General features: G+C 37.8%; 1 long non-coding RNA gene across 1 annotated transcript; it reads left to right on the top strand.

Moving 5' to 3' along the window:
* The first annotated feature begins 7,935 nt into the window (after positions 1–7,935).
* On the top strand, positions 7,936–20,962 carry LOC145459679 (uncharacterized). Its single transcript, XR_013921533.1, has 6 exons — positions 7,936–8,225; positions 15,591–15,718; positions 16,538–16,655; positions 18,256–18,372; positions 18,583–18,689; positions 20,722–20,962. It is a non-coding gene; the product is annotated as an uncharacterized LOC145459679 (long non-coding RNA).
* Positions 20,963–21,754: the final 792 nt, after the last annotated feature.

The raw sequence follows: 21,754 nt of genomic DNA on the forward strand, positions 1-21,754 counted from the left end.
GGTGTTTTATTCAGACATTTTGACTCTGGAAAATCCAAAGCACGAACCCGGACATCATAGAACTATCGAAGCCTATTGTCTAATTTTCCAAAACATGCATTTCGGTGTACAAGACCATATTGTATGTGGTTAACCGATGATATTGACGTGATACGACTGATGGGGGTATACTCTGAAACCGGTGGTCCGTGTATATTTCCGTCACTGTTCGTTGTAATCTATTTCAAACTATCGTCAATACAACAAATACCAAATTGTCAGGTGTGTTTGTCAGATTTCAAAATGAAAATGGTTTTGTTACTCTAGGAAAAGCTAGATGACCAAGAGAAAATGTATTGCTACACTGGGTAAACGCTGGATCTCCAAAGGAAAATGATATTTTTACTCAGGTAAACGACGGACCACCAAGTGAAAATGGTTTGTTGCTCAGAGAAAAAATGTATTTCCAAGTGAAAATGCTTTGTTGCTCAGGGAAAAAATATATTTCCAAGTGAAAATGGTTTGTTGTTCGGAGAAAAAATATATTCCCAAGTGAAAAAGGTTTGTTGCTCAAGGATAAAATATATTTCCAAGCGCAAAAAGGTTTGTTACCTAGGGAAAAAATATATTTCCAAGCGAAAAAGGTTTGTTACCCAGGGAAAAATCGATTTCCAAAGGAAAGGGGGCTTGTTACTCTTGGAAACGATAGACCCCCAAGTGAAAATGTTTTGTTACTCAGGGAAAAAATATATTTCCAAGTGAAAAAGGATTGTTACCCAGGGAAAAAATATATTTCCAAGTGAAAAACGTTTGTTGTTGAGGGAAAACATATATTTCCAAGTGAAAATGGTTTTATTACTCGGGTAACGCTAGACCCCAAGGGTAAATGTATTGTTACTCTGAGTAAACGATAAATCTCCAAAGGACAATGGTATTTTTACTCAGGTAACGGCTGACCTCCAGGTGAAAATGGAAATTTTACTTTGGTAGGTATCGTATGTTTAGTGTCGTTGGTATTGTTAAACGTTGTCGCCGGTATCCGTTGGTATACTATTACGAATGTGAAAAGGATTTGCACGTCTTGTGCAGAGTATCGCGACAGTAAAACTATTTTTGGTAGGACGAAACAAGATCGTTGTTCAAATGTTAATTCATGCATTTCGATTACCGGCTTACTGTACAATAGAGAAGACTCTACATTCGACCATGCTGTATGCTTCGATTAACACCACAAGACCACATGTAAATCTTTCGCACAACTCGATGACATTGATATAGTGTTACTAAAATTAATTATTACCTATTTACACAACATAAAAATAACAATTCATGTCGTAGTAAGTAAGTTTCTTGAACTCGTGCTTGATGAAAACGAATGGTGACAAGTGTGCTTTTGTGTTTGAGTGAAAAATAATTATTTAGAGTAGTAACAGTTTGTGACCAACGAATACAAATCGATCATGATATTACAATATACGCTTTCGTCAACATACCGACTTGGTGCACGAGAAACACTTTAACGTTTTTTCAATAACTCAATCCTCGAGACTTGTTTCTTGTACGATGTACCGTTGGTGTGCAAACTATAACGACCACTTTGTATGATAGTATATTTTAGTTGTATTGTTGTGAGGACAATCATGTGATGACTCAGCACTTGTCGTTAGCAAAGTAGATTGATTTGTGTGTAAAATGTAAGCACCGTAACTAGAAAACATTTGTACTCTGTTATTGGAGTATCTGATTTATTGCTATGGCATGGACATATCCTGAAGCCTTGGTTGGTTTGTTGTCTTACGAAAGATGAGGCGACCTCGGTGTCGTAAATTGTGTTAACTAAACTCGAATGGATACCACAATTGTGCTGGACTTACACATGGTATTCGCATACTGTACACTTACAAACTTTTGTGTAAACAACTCTGATGTTTCTGTTCGTACTAGTTCTGTGTTGAACTATTTGATTATTAAGATACATGAACAACCATTCAGACAATAAAGGTCTTGAGGTATCGAAACAGTTTGAAAGCGCCACCAATCATTGTACAGGTTCGTAGCATGGGAATATCGATTATTTTCGTGTACCATGAATATATTTCATATACCTTTGGTAAGAAATGAGTTGCGTGGGGTAATCATACACAACCTACAAAAGTTAAACTTGTAGCGTTTGATTGCCTACTTTTTATCAATGTCTTTGTGATGTTAAAAGACGGCTGAGTTTACATTTACATTAAGCGGAGAAACTCAAGTAATAAAGTTTACTCGTTTGAAAATATCGATCAATGGAGTAACAGTATCAATATGAGTGGTATATCATTTTTCGCGATATGCAACCAATCTTCTAAGCATAACTTGTCAAAAATTTATCATGTCATAGAAACGCCGGTTGTAACGAACTCGAAAGAAATGTACTTCGATTATCACGAGGATGGAAATTAAGATCAACGCAGTATTTCGAAGTGGTATGTTCAACAATCACTAAATGACAAAAATATCAAACTGTGCATACAACTCGGTTAGGTAAACAATACAGTTACAAATCGGATGTAAGCTTGATTTACGGATTACAGTCTGATGATGTAAAGCTCAACCACTTCAGTGTGTTTATTGCAAAGTATTTGACACAAACAAAATATTGAATGAAGACTTCGGTTTCATTACCAAGCTAGTGAAAATTGTTTTCTATTGGATGGATATGATTTACCTTTAGAAAAACGATGTAGACCGATTAAGCGACGCTGTTTCATATCCGTCGAGTGAGTAAAATTTCTTTGGAGCTCGGTTTAGTGTTTGTTAGGGATTCAATCACATACAAGTAACGTCTTTTAGTGACAGAGTATTGTGATGACATTTACTTTGGCGAATGACAACGGAAAAATTTTCGATTGCATTGTCGGTGTATGTGTTAGACAAATAATTCTAGTACACCTAACTATAGGATACATTTGGCAAACATCGTACAAATTGTTTCGTTGTGATGGTAACGACTGTCAGCGGTTTGGTTTCATGTCGGGAATTATTATTCGGGGGTTCAAAAACAATCAATACTACAAATGAACAACAATGCAAAACACGTTAAGTGAATTACAGTGTAGCAAGTACTTCCTTGATATTACGATTGTTGTGTACCAGACATTTCTAACTGAATGCATCTAGCAAACATATTCCAATTTACTTTTGTAATGATCAAAGTATGTGAAATGGTGCGAACGGATTAAGCATTAATCAAGCGGTGGTATGACAATTCACCTAGTGCGACATCTTGACACCGAGTAATGCACGAAAGTGTTTCAATTCTCACCGCAGATTACGATGATCAAGTATTGTACCGGTTATTGTTCAACAAAGGAAATTGTTGTTTCATCTTTAGTCTTGGTCACTGGAGATAATTACATTTGTAGAATATTTCCTGATACCCACAATACGCTGCGTGGTTTTTACGAACACGGCTTACTCTTCCCAATCAAAACATTTCAGACATGCGTAGTTTTACAAATCGATATGTTAATAACAATGGTACTGAAAAGTTTGTTGGTATAGTAATAACCTTTAACACAATCCTGGTCTAATTACGTCGTAATTTAATAATCAAGTCATGATCGACTATTACAAAAGCCCATATGTCAAATCAATGTGTCAATCCTTATTTTTACATCATGATAATTTTCAATACAACACCTGTGTTCGATTGTAAGAAATGAATTCTCATCTACGTTGGTCAGGCATTCAAATATCATATACTCAAAACATATGTTAATCTCAAGTTGCGCGCACCGAGTAGTAATTACTTTATGTTGCAGAATAGTAACGACTTTTACAGTTTAATAAAAAATACGAGTTGGCGGACTATGAATACAACCGAACTTGTTATGGATTTTTGATTGTAGTGATTACTCGAGCAATCTTGTTTACTTTTCATACGGGTGCTGTTGAGTTGCTCTGGTAAGTTACAAACGGATTGACTTGACAAGGTTTTTTGTATTTTACTCTTTTGTGTATGGGGAGATGGTAAAATGTTGAGACGTAATACTATTTCCGTACACTCACTTACAACAAAACATAACCCGCATTCAAAAAAGCCGTAAGCTACAAGTGGATTTAAAACTTGATGCTGTTTTGTGGTTAACTCAAGTCAGTAGTCATGTTTGTGTTGATTTCGGGAATGATCATGACGAGTTGGTCCGGTAAATTAGGTAATGTGGTTGTAACTATAACCGTAAAGAGATGCCGACATTCAAATATCTTTTACGGATTTAATTGTGATAAATTATTTCTCAGTTATTGTTCAGACATTCAAATCTCGTATACTCAAAATATAATCTGTTCAAGTCAAATCGTATATGCACCGATTAGTAAATACTTTGTCTTCAGAATAGTAACGACCTTTACAATCGAATAAAAAAAGACCGATCATACGAGTACAACCAGGATGAATTAATTCAAGTCTGTGAGTTGTAGTGATATAATCAAGTAAGTGAAAACTAGATTTTGAACACTTGTTAGTGTTGTGAATAATTCTTTTGAGTATGGTAAGATGTTAAAATGTCGCTTTGACAATTGAAAAGCCGGATCGCGAATAGAGTTGTAATGTTTCATTACTTGTTTCGAATCAATGTGTGTATAATCTCTAAATATGACTGGGTTGAAAGTTGTTAGTCATGTTTGTCAATCTATTTCAATTCAGACTATGTCAAAGTCCAAATATTTCATTTTGGATTATCTGGATTTACCTTTAGTACATCCGCGAATGGATTTAAAGTTGGTAAATTACCAAAATGATTGAATATTATCGGGTTAGAGATATTTGGTATTGATTCTATAACTGTTAAAACAGCGGCGTGGAATGCGTGAATGATCCGATGTGGGTGAATGTTGGTGTCAGTAATATTCAGGTTACGTTCGATTCAACAGATTGCGTTAATAGGAATTGTCAAAGGATTTGAGTTGGGTCGAGTCAATACATTCAGATACGATTCAACTTGATTTGTGTAGTGAGTTACATTTCAAGTTGACAAACTAACACATTGATTGAATATTTTCATGGATCTTATCACGCAACTAAAGTCAGCCACTATTCGAGAGGCATGAAACATATAGCGATCGCGGGCAAGTGTCAAATTGTTGGTTTTCGAATCACGGTCTGCGCTGGTACTGTTATTCATTACTTATTACTTGATAGTAACAGCCATCGACACATTACACTGTAGCGATTGGGATGTATGTAATGACAAGACGCGAGAAATGGTGATGTCTTTGGTGTTATCTTGTGAGCGATCGTGGGATTTGTAACCTATTTCACACGTTTTTGAAGTGTTGGTTTGTGAACGCGGCTATTGTTGATATTTGAATCACCGTCTACGCCGGCTCTGTGGCAAACCAATTACCAAAATATTACATTGTCAACGATCGGCATGTATGTAACAGCGAGTCGCGAGCGATGGTTATGTCTTAGGTATTATCTTGTGAGCGATCGCGGGATTTTACCAATATTTCACACCTTTTTGGAGTGTTAGTTTGTGAACGCGGATATTGTGCGACGGCTCTGTGACAAACTTATTGCGGAAATATTACCTTGTGCGTAATTCCTACCTTTGTAACATCAAACCATGAGAGATGGCTATGTCTGGCGTGTTATCTTGTGAGCGCTCGTAGGATTTTACAAATATTTCACACCTTTTTGGAGTGTTAGTTTGAACAGCAGACTATTCTGTAGATGTGAAACAGCTGAAGGTGTGAATAATCCGATCTGAAAGTACTATTCAGGTTACGTAGGAATCAATAGGCACAGCGCGAAAAGACTTGAGACGATCGGTCATTTGTCACGACTAAACTACGACGTCTTCATGTAGCACCGCGATCCCTATACTGTAACGTTATCATGTCGCGTCTATATCAGCTACGTTACCGTGTCGCCGCACCCATAAGAATAACGATATATTAAAGTCGCATTCACCGTAAACGTTGGGATTACTTCAAATTGGTCATATATAATAATTTGCGACATATACATTAACTAAGAACCAATCATGTGACTATTTACCATACCTGATACTTCTTCAACACCGGTCGAGAGATGCATATACCCGAAAGGGCGATTCATGACCGCACCCATAAGAACACATAGCGAATCACCAGAGAACACGTAAGAATGCATGACAGGCGAATCACCGCGACAGCCTATATCCACAACGTTAGTTCACTACCAAACAATCCATGGCAGGTCATCGCCGCGGCGTATACCCGAAAGGGTGGTGTCACCAGAGATCCCTATACCCGTAACGTTATCAGACAGGTCATCGACACAACGTATACCTGAAAGAGTGGTATCACCGACGAGACGGCAGGTCATCAGCGATAGGGACTCGAAAAGGGTGGAGTCACCAACACGAGTTTTCACGGCAGGTCATGAGCGAGCCCTATACCTGAAAGGGTGGGGTCACCAGAGATCCCATAAGAACACATGGCAGGTCACCAGCGGAAGGGGGGGTCAAAAGGGTGGGGTCACCAACACGAGTTTCGCGGCAGGTCACCAGCGGGCCCATAAGAGCCCCTGCCAGGTCACGAGCGATCTATATAACTACTCACCTTTACGCGTGAAATCGTCATGGCGAAAGAGTGAAATGGCGCCTGTCTATGTGAACTGAATATTTAGTTTAAAAATGTGTGAGTCCAAATTGCTACCATGCCCGTTTCCAGAACAGCAGTGGTGGGCAACCTGCACTGTAAACGAAAATGGTGTGTTTTCGCAATTCACACCCTAGCGTAGGGTGTGTTTTGAGTAATCACACTCATTGGGTACTAAATTTGTCATTTACACCTAAGCTATTGGTGGAAATAAGCCAAATACACCCCTATACACACATACCATAAAATATACACCCGAAGCATTGGCATTTGGGGTGAATTGTTAGAGATCACACCTTTTGTCAGACAAATATGAAGTTTGAGATTCAATCCGCGCTAACCGCTTCCACAAGCTTCCACAAAACTGTTGAAGTTTTAAGTCTGTGTCGGTCAGAAGCCTGGTTAAGCCTATTGTGTCTAACTGTAGGTAGTGTAGGACATATTCTCTTTGGGTTTTAATTATCCACCGAAAATGCGTGTTTTCGCCCACTCTATTGTTGTCCGTGTCTTTAAGGCTTCTTGGGTAGGCTTAGGCAATGTTGCATTGTTCAGTTTTTATGGATTTAACCCGGTTCGATCAAGTAAACTCGCCTACGCATATAGCTTTAGCTTCAGTGACAAATAAGCATTCGTTGTATTAGTTCGTGGTGTGCTACATCGACATGAATGAATAATAGCTAAGTCCACAATATCATATTGTAATTCACATTTATCGTGCACTGCGGTACCCGTACTTTGGCTGAAATTTCACCCTGGCTACTATAGTGTGACCGATGTATCTCAAGTGTGTGGCAAAAATACGACACATTATGAAGTTGCCACGATATTGGTTTATAATTTCTTTCATGCCAACGTCAAATGCACAGTTGTACGAATGTACGTAGGCTATATCTATGTACAAAATATATCGGGCCTATGCCGCACGGCATTAGTGTATAACTACAGTATAATGCAGGTTACGGGTATTTAAAGCTGGGAATACTAGAAGGAGTCAAATTTTAGCCACAAACTTACGTGAGCAGTACGCCATATGGGCGTAGCAAGAATTCAAATTAAAATGGGACATGAGGTTACGTCACGGAACAATCATTGAAGTGGGCGAAAGAGGGACTAAATTAGGGCAAAGTTTCCTGGTTATTTTCATATCTATATTGTTGTGTTATTCACTATTTGGTAGCTTTATGAATTGCACACTAAGCCTAACCGACAACGACAATTCGCATACAGCGTTCGGATCGTATCAATGGTTCGATCTATGAAGATGAATCTAGTACTGCAAGACTTTTTTAAGCTTATTATGATGTAATCTGCAGCTTCACAGCTACCAAATCCACATTTCTGATAAATCAATTATAGTATACATACAAATATTCCGGAGATCCTTAACTTCAATATAGTTATTGCATCAGTTAGTCAATTGTGACATCATAATGGAACATACAAACCGTCGTCACCAGAACAGCTGCTGCTATGTTTCGCTACAGCTATGTAAAATGTTTCGTTATATGCCGTATTTCCGCGCTTACGATACCAGACTGGCTATCGTCCTATCGACTGACCGTATTAGTTGTCGTGAATCTGTGAAGAAAGCCTCATTCGAGATTGAAAATATCTGAATGGTGAGTTACATTTCGTATCGGTACCGTACTATAGTAGTAGAGAACATTTGTTCCGTTGCGTTTCCGGTACAGATCCGATTCCTATTACTCAGTGTTGCAGCTATACTGAACAGAATTATTTGTAGCAAGCTGGAATTTTAAACGTACCGGTAGTGACGATACATTGAATTCACATACATTGTTGTATCACCAGTACCGATACCAATATCCAAGACATAGTAGCTCAATGGCTCTAATGGAGATACTGTTGACAGGTGCAGCATCAGCTTTGATTATAAACTACGGTAATTTGGGCTAGATCAACATCGTTTGTAAGTGCGTTGAAAAAAAAATCGATTGTCGTTATATAGGTAAGTATTATGATTACCAAAGCACATCACGGCCTGTTTAAGTGTAAAGGTAGCCACTGACTATGCAGAGTTATGTTATCAGCCTATCACCCTGTCATTATCACTGAGCTATATACACATTATATGACTGCTGTCATCTGGGCCGAATACTTGTATGAAATTTCCAAAGCGGAAAAAAGATATGACCTACCATTACCATTTTTAACGAACTACCTCCGGGAGGATGAGTTAATACCTTGTCTGGATTCAATAGTGGTATAAATTACATACCAATATGAGATGGCTTATTTCCAGATGCATAAGTACCAATAACTGTCCACCAAAATTTCTGTGATGTGATCGCATTCGCAACAATACATCATTGCTTCGATCAATTTGACCCTGTCAATATATGTTATCGGAAGGGTAACTTAAACTTTGTTCCGGGAGATGACTTATACCTTTTCTGAATCCAATAGTCATCTATGTTACACCCAAACTAGAGACAGCTTATTTCGAGGTACACAAGTTACTCCAAAATCCACCTAAATATGTCGTATTATCGTTACAAAGGCTAATTAACATTCGTTTCACGCAACTCGACCATACCAATATATGTTATCGGTAGGGTAACTTAAACTTTGTTCCGGGAGATCAATTATACCTTTTCTGAATCTAATAGTCATCTATTTTACACCCAGACTATAGACAACTCATTTCGAGGTACACAAGTTACTCTAAAATCCACCTAAATATGTCGTATTATCGCTACCGAGGCCAATTCACATTCATTTCACGCAATTTGTCCATGCCAATATATGTTATCGGTAGGGTAACTTAAACTTTGTTCCGGGAGATCAATTATACCTTTTCTGAATCTAATAGTCATCTATTTTACACCCAGACTAGAGACAACTCATTTCGAGGTACACAAGTTACTCTAAAATCCACCTAAATATGTCGTATTATCGCTACAGAGGCCAATTCACATTCGTTTCACGCAATTTGTCCATGCCAATATATGTTATCGGTAGGGTAACTTGAACTTTGTTCCGAGAGATGAATTATACCTTTTCTGAATCTAATAGTCATCTATTTTACACCCAGACTATAGACAACTCATTTCGAGGTACACAAGTTACTCTAAAATCCACCTAAATATGTCGTATTATCGCTACAAAGGCCAATTAACATTCGTTTCACGCAACTCGACCATGCCCATATATGTTATCGGTAGGGTAACTTAAACTTTGTTCCGGGAGATGACTTATACCTTTTCTGAATCTAATAGTCATCTATGTTACACCCAAACTAGAGACAGCTTATTTCGAGGTACACAAGTTACTCAAAAATCCACTTAAATATGTCGTATTATCGCTACAAAGGCCAATTAACATTCGTTTCACGCAACTCGACCATGCCAATATATATTATCGGTAGGGTAACTTATACTTTGTTCCGGAATATAAGTTATACCTTTTCTGAATCTGATAGTCATCTATTTTACACCCAAACGAGATCGAACTTATTTCAAGGTACACAGGTAACCATAAAATCCAACTGAATACGTCGGATCTGATCGCATTTTGCGACAACGCACAATCGCTTCACACGATTTGACGATATCAATATATCTTATCGGTAGGGTGACTTATACTTTTTTCCGGAAGATGAGTCATTCCTTTTCCGAATCTCATAGTCGTCTACTTTACACCCAAACTGGAGAGAACTTATTTTGAGGTACACAAGTAACCCTAAAATCCAACTGAATACGTCGGATCTGATCGCTACGAAGGGCAATTCACAATCGCTTTACGCAATTTGACCATGCGAATATATCCTATCGGTAGGGTGACTTATACTTTGTTCCGAAAGATGAGTCATTCCTTTTCTGAATCTCATAGTCGTCTACTTTACAACCAAACTGGAGAGAACTTATTTTGAGGTACACAAGTAACCCTAAAATCCAACTGAATACGTCGGATCTGATCGCTACGAAGGGCAATTCACAATCGCTTTACGCAATTTGACCATGCGAATATATCCTATCGGTAGGGTGACTTATACTTTGTTCCGAAAGATGAGTCATTCCTTTTCTGAATCTCATAGTCGTCTACTTTACAACCAAACTGGAGAGAACTTATTTTGAGGTACACAAGTAACCCTAAAATCCAACTGAATACGTCGGATCTGATCGCTACGAAGGGCAATTCACAATCGCTTTACGCAATTTGACCATGCGAATATATCCTATCGGTAGGGTGACTTATACTTTGTTCCGGAAGATGAGTCATTCCTTTTCTAAATCTCATAGTCGTCTACTTTACACCCAAACTGGAGAGAACTTATTTTGAGGTACACAAGTAACCCTAAAATCCAACTGAATACGTCGGATCTGATCGCTACGAAGGGCAATTCACAATCGCTTTACGCAATTTGACCATGCGAATATATCCTATCGGTAGGGTGACTTATACTTTGTTCCGGAAGATGAGTCATTCCTTTTCTAAATCTCATAGTCGTCTACTTTACACCCAAACTGGAGAGAACTTATTTTGAGGTACACAAGTAACCCTAAAATCCAACTGAATACGTCGGATCTGATCGCTACAAAGGGCAATGCACAATCGCTTCACGCAATTTGACTATGTGAATATATCCTATCGGTAGGGTGACTTATACTTTATTCCGAAAGATAAGTTATAGCCTACCTATTCTGAATCTAGTACCCATATATTTTACGCCCAGACTGCGGACAAGTCATTTCGAGGTACACAACCCTTTGCAAAATTCAACTAAATAAGTGTGATATGATCGCATTTTACGACAAACCACAATCGCTTCACACGATTTGACAATGTCAATATATCTTATCGGTAGAGTAACTTATACCTTGTTCCGGGAGATGAATTATACCTTTACTGAATCTAATAGTCATCTAGTTTACACCCTGACTAGAGACAAGTTATTTCGAGGTACACAAGTAACCCTAAAACCCTGCTAAATATGTCGGATCTGATCGCCACAGAGGGCAATTCACAGCGTTTCATGCAATTTGACCATATCTACATATCTTATCGGTAGGGTAAGTTTAACTTTGTTCCGGAATATGATTCATAAAAAAATTGCGCAGTACCGTGTGATGTCACCTGGAGTATTATTGATGGAAGAGATTTTAAGAAATTTCATCGTCGACTCGAAAACGATGACGTTGAAGTGTGCGACCTGTTGCTGTTTCCACTGATATGGGGAGATCATTTTATACTCATTTCATTTTCAAAGGCAAATAGCCAAATTGCGATTATAAACTCCCTGGCTGATCACAAATTATCAAGTTGTTTGGTATCGAAGTTGAAAAGCAATTTCAAGGGTTTTTTCTCCGGAAATTCAAAATTGACGGACTCCAATTCGAAATGAAATGTTTTGTAAAGGCTGATAAGCATGGAGTCCTCACTAAAGCATATCCGGCATTGAAAAACACCCGAAATACATGCTGGTTTAATGCTGTGACACAGTCACTATGTCACATTTTGAAGGAGACGAATTCGTTGATGTCGTTCAAACCAGGCAATAAATATGCCGAATTATTGAAGCTGGTAATGACAAGACAGGAGATTGCTGATGATTTTTATGACTTATCGGTTAAAGAAGCATGCGATTACTGCGATTTCGTGTATGGCGATCAGTTGGATTCTGAAGAGTTTCTATCATCTCCTTACGTATCAACTGCCTTGGAATGTTTCAACTGCGTACCATTCGTCAGCGTCGAACGTGAATCTCAATGCTGCAGCTGTGGTAATTCAATTTATAAGCAGAATAATCGAAGACTAGATCTATGATGCTCCCAGTACCCAGTTCTTGCACAAGCATAAAAACTTGTTTGGACCATTTCAAAAACGAAATCGATTTCAGACATTGCAGCGTTTGCAACTCCGCCAATAACTTGGTCAGAATTAGTTTGACGTCGATCTTTAATGTTCTAATCATTTCGTTGGCAAGACAATCAACTGGCACCTCAACAGCCGCTACGCCAATTCAAATTGACGAAAAGATCAAAGTATTGCTTCAAGATGGTAGTACCCGTACGGCGTACATATACTTTGAAATCCGCAATAACTCATAAACGTTGCAATGATGCTGGTGGTCACTGGATTTCGTACTCGTTCAATTGCCTTGGGGGGGGGGCTAAATGTTTCAACGACTATCAGGTACATTTCGTGGACGTCAAAGAAGCCTTCGATTTCATCAGAGCAAATGGGCAAATATTGTTCTACGCAGCTTTATTGTAAAAAAATCAATCGCCCATTCTTTCATTTTCGTTGATAATAAAAATTATTGTTTTCACACCTGAACATCGGTCATCCCTCATAACTATTGTTTTTATTGAAAGTATATGACGATTGCAATCAGAAAAGGTATAACTCATCTTCCGGAACAAAGTTAAACTTACCCTACCGATAAGATATGTTGATATGGTCAAATTGCATGAAACCCTGTGAATTGCCCTCTGTGGCGATCAGATCCGACATATTTAGGTAGATTTTAGGGTTACTTGTGTACCTCAAAATAAGTTCTCTCCCGTTTGGGTGTAAAGTAGACGACTATGAGATTCACAAAAGGTATAACTCATCTTCCGGAACAAAGTATAAGTTACCCTACCGATAGGATATATTGACATGGTCAAATTGCGTTAAGCGATTCTGAATTGCCCTTTGTAGCGATCAGACCCGACGTATTTAGGTGGATTTTACAGTTATTTGTGTACCTCGATATAAGTTATCTCCAGTCTGGTTGTAACATAGATGACTATTAGATTCAGAAAAGGTATAAATCATATTCCGGAACAAAGTTAAACTTACCCTACCGATAAGATATGTAGATATGGTCAAATTGCATGAAACGCTGTGAATTGCCCTCTGTGGCGATCAGATCCGACATATTTAGCAGGGTTTTAGGGTTACTTGTGTACCTCAAAATAAGTTGCCTCCAGTTTGGGTGTAAAGTAGACGACTATAAGATTCAGAAAAGGTATAAATCATATTCCGGAACAAAGTTAAATTTACCATACCGATAAGATATGTAGATATGGTCAAATTGCATGAAACGCTGTGAATTGCCCTCTGTGGCGATCAGATCCGACATATTTAGGTGGGTTTTAGGGTTACTTGTGTACCTCGAAATACCTTGTCTCTAGTCTGGGTGTAAAATAGATGACTATTAGATTCAATAAAGGTATAACTTATCTTCCGGAACAAGGCATAAGTTACCCTACCGATAAGATATATTGACATGGTCAAATGAGGGAAGCAATTGTGGTTTGTGTGTCGCAAAATGCGATCATATCACACTTATTTAGTTGAATTTTGCAAAGGGTTGTGTACCTCGAAATGACTTGTCCGCAGTCTGGGCGTAAAATATATGGGTACTACATTTAGAATAGGTATAACTTATCTTTCGGAATAAAGTATAAGTCACCCTACCGATAGGATATATTCACATAGTCAAATTGCGTGAAGCGATTGTGCATTGCCCTTTGTAGCGATCAGATCCGAGGTATTCAGTTGGATTTTAGGGTGACTTGTGTACCTTAAAATACGTTCTGTCCAGTTTGAGTGTAAAGTAGACGACTTTGAGATTCAGAAAAGGTATAACTCATCTTCCGGAACAACGTATAAGTCACCCTACCGATGAGATATATTGATATCGTCAAATCGTGTGAAGCGATTGTGCGTTGTCGCAAAATGCGATCAGATCCGACGTATTCAGTTGGATTTTATGGTTACCTGTGTACCTTGATATAAGTTCGATCTAGTTTGGGTGTAAAATAGATGACTATTAGATTCAGAAAAGGTATAATTCATCTCCCGGAACAAAGTTTAAGTTACCCTACCGGTAAGATATATTGGCATGGATAAATTGCGTGAAACGAGAGTGAATTGGCCTCTGTAGCGATAATACGACATATTCAGGTGGATTTTAGAGTAACTTGTGTACCTCGAAATGAGTTTTCTCTAGTCTGGGTGTAAAATAGATGACTATTAGATTCAGAAAAGGTATAACTTATCTTCCGGAACAAAGTATAAGTTACCCTGCCGATAATATATATTGGCATGGTCGAGTTGCGTGAAACGAATGCGAATTGGCCTCTGTAGCGATAATACGACATATTCAGGTGGATTTTGGAGTAACTTGTGTACCTCGAAATGAGTTTTCTCTAGTCTGGGTGTAAAATAGATGACTATTAGATTCAGAAAAGGTATAACTTATCTTTCGGGATAAAGTATAAGTCACCCTACCGATAGGATATATTCACATAGTCAAATTGCGTGAAGCGATTGTGCATTGCCCTTTGTAGCGATCAGATCCGACGTATTCAGTTGGATTTTATGGTTACCTGTGTACCTTGAAATAAGTTCGATCTAGTTTGGGTGTAAAATAGATGACTATCAGATTCAGAAAAGGTATAATTCATCTCCCGGAACAAAGTTTAAGTTACCCTACCGATAACATATATTGGCATGGTCGAGTTGCGTGAAACGAATGTTAATAGGCCTTTGTAGCGATAATACGACATATTTAGGTGGATTTTAGAGTAACTTGTGTACCTTGAAATGAGTTGTCTCTAGTGTGGGTGTAAAATAGATGACTATTAGATTCAGAAAAGGTATAACTTATCTTCCGGAACAAAGTATAAGTTACCCTATCGATAAGATATATTGACAGGGTCAAATTGATCGAAGCAATGGTGTATTGTTGCGAATGCGATCACATCACAGAAATTTTGGTGGACATTTACTGGTACTTATGCATCTGGAAATAAGCTATCTCATATTGGTATGTAATTTATACGACTATTGAATCCAGAAAAGGTATTAACTCATCCTTCCGGAGGTAGTTCGTTAAAAATGGTAATGGTAGGTCATATCTTTTTTCCGCTTTGGAAATTTCATAGAAGTATTCGGCCCAGATGACAGCAGTATTATATGTTATGTTATGTTATGGCAGGAAGCTAAACATATTATCTATTCTACTTCAGACTTGCATGGGCATAGATCGCAAATTTGGGGCTTTTGAAGAATGAAATTATCGATTTCTGCTCATGAGAAAACAAGTGTAACATACAAACAGCAAAGGGCTGAAGAATATGAAGCAATGGTATCTGAGGTGAGCAATGGACATTTGATGATGAAAGCTTTCGGTCCCCGTAAATTGGGGCCAGTAAATGTTAATGATATTATGACATGGGTGAAAATATGACTATGCTATATTGCTATCACTATGAATATGAGAGACTTGACTAGGAACAGGCTTGCCTTAGTATTGAACATATTTTGCAGTGCCCCGCTCAGACTATCTGCTAAGAGTATGTGACCCATCAACTAGACTACTTCTTTTGGAACTACTTCTCTGAGTTCTGTTCATATATTTATTTTAATTTGAAGCAGCTTGACATGGATTTGACATAGTCTCTTCTATATGCTTGTCATTGAGTAGAAATTTACATCTATTGCTTGAGTAGCAATGCGCACTACTGCGGTCAACTGGGTGTGCAATAATGCACGGATTAGCTGGGTCTTCAATGTTTTGACCAATATGAAGAGGCAAACATAGCCTTGCCAAAGTTGATCAAACTGTCCTTTTGGTCAATATAAACAAATCATAATATATGCACTTCATGACTCTTGACTCATACACAAATGACATGACATGCACAAATCTGCTTTTTGTTAGATTCAAGGACTGATTGCTATTAGTAGCAGACTCTTGCTCTGTGAATGTGAAATCAAATATGTTGTTGGTGAGTAATATACCATGCATAGGAGAGTTGCAAAATTGTATTTTAACTTGCTTATTAACAAGCATTAAAGCAAGTCAAGGCTACAACATCAGTACACATTTTGGATGTCTTGGGCGTTTCGAATCCAACCCAAATTATCAACTGAATGTTTACCGTATGCCTCATGGTTATTTTTTCAATTTTAGGATGCTGCTATACAAGCAAAATATCGGGGAATTTCAACCAAATCGACGTCGCATTTAACGGTAGAAGCGTATGATGCGAAACAGTAAAGGATCGTTATCAAACAGCTTATATTACAAGGTAATCATTATCATCCAGATAATTTGCTAAGTTCGAAGTATAAGACAAGTCAACGTTTTCAAATCAAGACACAGTTAGACATCTATCTGTGGCGGGGTTGTAACCAAGTCACGAGGCTCCGAGTCAGAAGTCAATCTCACCAATATAGTTTTGACTCGAGTCAGGTCAGGTCATTTTTCTTTGACCACTGAGTCATGGTATTATGACTCGAATCCGAGTCCAAGTCATTGTGTTCACTGATCAGCTTCCAGTTGAAATCTTGTTCAATCCACTTTTTATAACTCTGTTTGGTGATATCGAAGGGTTCGCATTTATAAATATACAAATTTCCCTCACTGATCGAAATTTTAAGTACCAGTACCAATAGGCGTAATCTAAATAGTGAGGTTACTTTACTATTCTCCGAAATTTCAAAGAAATGTAGGTTTTGGCCATCTGAATCTTGAGTCATATGACTAGGTTCGAGTCATGCGCAATGACTCAAGTCCAAGTCGAGTCAATACACTGATTGACTCGAGTCGAGTCATTTCCATATTTTGAGAAAATGACTCGAGTCAAGTCGAGTCATCAGAAATTCGTGAGTCGAGTCAATTCATGACTCGAGCCAGTACAATCCTGATCTGTGGTCCCTTTGAATTCATTCTGAAAGTCAATATTGCCTGAGGAGGAAACGTTTCAAACGTGTTTTGAATCAATATTAAATTCATAGCAAAGTCCTATATCTAATCGAATTTATGAAATCTTTCTATGGTCTAATTTTAATTATAATCCAATGTCTGATTTTCCTGATAATGCTACAGTAGTACTGTATAGTGCGAAACGTGCCAAGCTTGCTGTACTGCAGGGGTGTTCAAAAATGACTTTTTATTCTCAAATTCTTGTGGCTACTTGATGAAATTGTTAGGTTACCTAGTTGAAGCTTGCACACTAAATTTGGTTCGGTTCCAACCAGCAGCCGCATTGCTACAGGAGACGAAAGTTTTTTTTTATTTATTATGTAAAAACGAGTCAAAAAAATTCAAAATTTTCTGTGCACCCATGCAACCGTTAGGTTGTCTATGAACAATGCCCACCAAATTTGCCTCAATTCAAACCATCCGAAGCGGAGTTATTGATGTCGAAAACTTTGGATTTGAATAAAATAGTATTTACGGTGGGCACAACTGTAATAAATGATTTAAAAAATCGGTCACCGTAAATACTATTTTACTGAAATCCAAAATTTTTCGACGCCAATAACTCCGCTTCCACTGGTTGAAATTGAGCCAAATCAGTTGAGCATTGTTTCTATAGAAAACCTAACAATATAATGGGTGAACAGAAAATTTTAAATATTTTTTTACTCATTTTCATATAGGCCTGATAAGTAAAAAACTTTGTTCTCCTGTAGCAATGCGGCTACTGGTTGGAATCGAACCAAATTTGGTGTTCAGGCTTCAATTAGGTAACCTAACAATTTTATCAAGTAGCCAGTACGATTTGAGAGAAAAAGTCATTTTTGAAGACCCCTAGTGCACATATCAGATGACTTGGGAGTTTAGAATCCAATCCAAATTGTCAACTAAACGTTTATACTTCGTGGTTATTTTTTCAATTTTAGGATGTTATGATACACGATCATGTCAGGGCATATCAACCAAGTCGACGTCGCATTGAACCGTAAAACCGTATGCTTCGAAACAGTGATGGACCTTCATCAAACAGCACATATTGCAAGGTAATCATTAGCTTCCAGCTAATTTGCTAATTTCCATATATGAGGCAAGTCAAGGTTTGTATAATCAGACTAGTATCTGTGGTCGCTTTGAATCCACTCTGAAAGTTAATATTGCCCAACCAGGAAACGTTTCGTGTTTTGTATTAATACCAAGTAGTCAGATTTAAATCAAGTCCATGCATGTCTTTCTCTGATTTTCTTCAAATTTAGGATGCTGCTTAAAGACTGCATGCTGCAAGAGCAAGATTCTATCACAGGAACTAACGGAGTTTGAGGGTATGATGCGAAAACTGAAAGACTCGTTATCAAGCCAGCAGGTATGACAACTTTGTTAGCGACACCTGATGTCAACTTTCGTAGTCGCATATATGAGGTAATCCAAAGCAGAGATGGTCAAAGTTACCAGCGTTGCTACTCAAGTCGATGTAGAAATACCGTCGTCAATTTATACTCGATTACAAGTAGATGCAACAGTCCCCAGTACAAGTCAAAGCTACGTCAAGTAGAAGTAGCATACGAAATGTCGGAAAAATCGACAAGTATGGTAAGCAGTTTTTCGGTGGTTTCTACTTTGAAAATTACCATATGAATGTTTGCGACTAATATAAAATTACTAATGGCATATGACACTTCTAACAGAAAGAATCTTCAAAATATATTCAGTTATTTCTGATACAAGCGGTGTTGCCGAACTGGGACAACTATAGATATTCTAGTTGTCTAATTATACTAAATGAAGCTATTCTAATTTGTGAAATGTTTCTAAGCTCTAATTCCAATTCTAATCGAATGTATGAAATCTTTCTATAGCCTGGTTTCATTTCTAATTCAATGTTTGGTTTTCTTGGAAATGCTGCAGCAGAACTGTATAGTGCGAAACGGCCAAGCTTGCTGTACAATAAGGGTGTTAAAATGATTTTATTCTCAAATTTTACTGGCTACTTGATAAAATTATTAGATTAGCGAATCGAAGGCTACACACCAAATATGGTTCAATTCCAACCAGAAGCCGCATTGCTGCAGAAGGAAGTTTTTTTATTTATTATTTAGAAATGAGTGAAAAAAATTCAAAACTTTCCGTCTACCCAGGAAACTGTTAGGTTGTCTATAGAAACGATGCCCACCAAATTTGGTTCAATACAAACCAGCCGAAGCGGAGTTATTGATGTCGAAAAAATTTAAATTGAATAAAATAGTATTTACGGTGGCCACAATTGTAATAAATGATTAAAGAATCAGTCCCCTTAAAGGCTATAATATTCAAATCCAACCGCTTCCACTGGTTGGAATTGAGCCAAATCGATTGAGCATTGTTTCTATAGACAACCTAACAATTTAATGGGGTGAACAGAAAATTTCAAGTCTTTTTTTTATTCATTTTTATATAATAAACGAAAACTTTCTTCTCCTGTAGCAATGCGGCAATGCAATGTAGCAATAATTCAATGGGAATTATCAACGAAAAACTCATAGAGCTCTGCTTCTACTAGTTGGAATCCCCATTGGACTGGGGATTATCAACGAAAAACTCAAATAGCTCTCCTTCTACTTTCAATTCAAGATTGCACTGCCTTTACTGGTCGGAATTGAGTCAAATTTGGTGTGCAGCGTTTTTGAAGTCAACCCAACAATTTCATGAGGTTGACAGGAAAATTTGAAATTTTTTTCATTTTTTTCCTAATAAATTAAAAATTTCAATTCAAGATTGCACGGCCTTTACTGGTTGGAATTGAGTCAAATTTGGTGTGCATCGTCTTCTTAGACAACCTGATAATTTAAACACTAAGCGAGTGAGATTTGGAAAAAAAGGTTTTTATTGAACAACCCTACTGTACAGTGTACAGACATTTGCTATTCTCATGCTCATAAGATAAACTATGATTTGATATTAACGGAGTTTGATTCAACTTTTCGCGATTCAGTCATGCTAATTCTAATCTAATTTGGTAGCTAGAATTATAATTTCATTCTAATTTCAAACTGTGTAGCTATAATTTTAATTCTACTTTAATTCGAAAAAAAAAATCTAATTTGGAAAAAAGGAACATTTTCTAGTTGTCCTGTCCAAGTCTGCCTGGTACATGCGGTTTATCCATAAATTTCCATCTTGTCGATGCCTAATTGCCCACACATCAGTGATCGTGTGTGAATATGTTTCCTATAGCGGTAAGTTCACAGTATCGGGCCACAGTCTGTACTGCAATGCCTTAGCGAGTGAAACATCTGATTTTTTGTAAGTACTCTGAAAATATATATACTTGGTAACGGCTTCTATTTTTGTGGACTTCGTTAAGTTATCATAGCATATGTACCTGTTAATTGGGTTGTGAGTATGCATTTTGATTTCAGGATGATGCCACAAGTTCTTGCTGAAGATAGTGACTCAACCTTCGCTGTACAAAGAGTGTTTTGAGGAAACCTGGAGGAGGTGGCTTCCCAATATTGCAGGGGCAATATTCTTCGAGCAATATTTTCAGTGAATTTTTTTCTCCGTCGCTGGGATCTCTGTTTTTGTTATTTCACGAACTATGTTTCCATTTTATGTTAATATGGTTCAATTGATATCGAATATATGCATTGCAATCAAGAATGTTTATTTGCAATAGTGTGTCATTTGGCAGAAGATACAGGATTTCAAGTAGGGTGTATATATTGAAATTCCGCCCCTATCAATTCTAATGGCTAGGGTGAGATATGCGATATACACCGCAAGGAATGGGGCGGATTCTGGTCATACACCCGCAGGGTTACGTAAGTTCTGTTTTCGTGTACCACCTTTTGGGGTGAGTATACCCACTCTTTTCGCTAAGAGTGTAGGTTTGTCTGGAAAGCAGTGACAATTTTCTCTACGCAAAATATATTGGAATCCATCACACCTACCAGAACAAAACAAACAAAATCTCCTTCCGTGAAACGCCCAATAATATAAAATTTGGTTTCTTATTTTCTTATTTCTTATTATTTTCCTCTGCGAGACACATCTGTACTACATAACTGGCTACAAGAACCAGACTAACAGGCGCCAGTCTCATCAGCGTCTTGACATAGCAATATCGAAGATTTCGGCAAACATCCGGCTGTCATTTTAATCCAAGGTTTTATCGCCACCAATCTTTTTGGCAGTACACTTCACGTTATGTGTCTTGGTCCTGGGAATGCAGGCCCCCGAAATGTCAAAAATGCTGAAATGAGTTATGTTTATTAAAACTGCAACTGCAAGTGATCGTTTCGTATTCACCTTATCCATTTTATACGTGTTCACAATAACATAGCATACATAACATTCTTGCATGTCTGATGCTGCGTGGGTCGCGAGAAGTTAACACGACTCAGATTTGGGTCGCACTTTAAACAGTTTAAGAGCCACTGACCCACTGGAAGG

Source organism: Botryllus schlosseri, unplaced genomic scaffold (assembly GCF_051294905.1).
Source record: "Botryllus schlosseri isolate E-star unplaced genomic scaffold, Bs_hap1 Bs17a, whole genome shotgun sequence".
Taxonomy (NCBI): domain Eukaryota; kingdom Metazoa; phylum Chordata; class Ascidiacea; order Stolidobranchia; family Styelidae; genus Botryllus; species Botryllus schlosseri.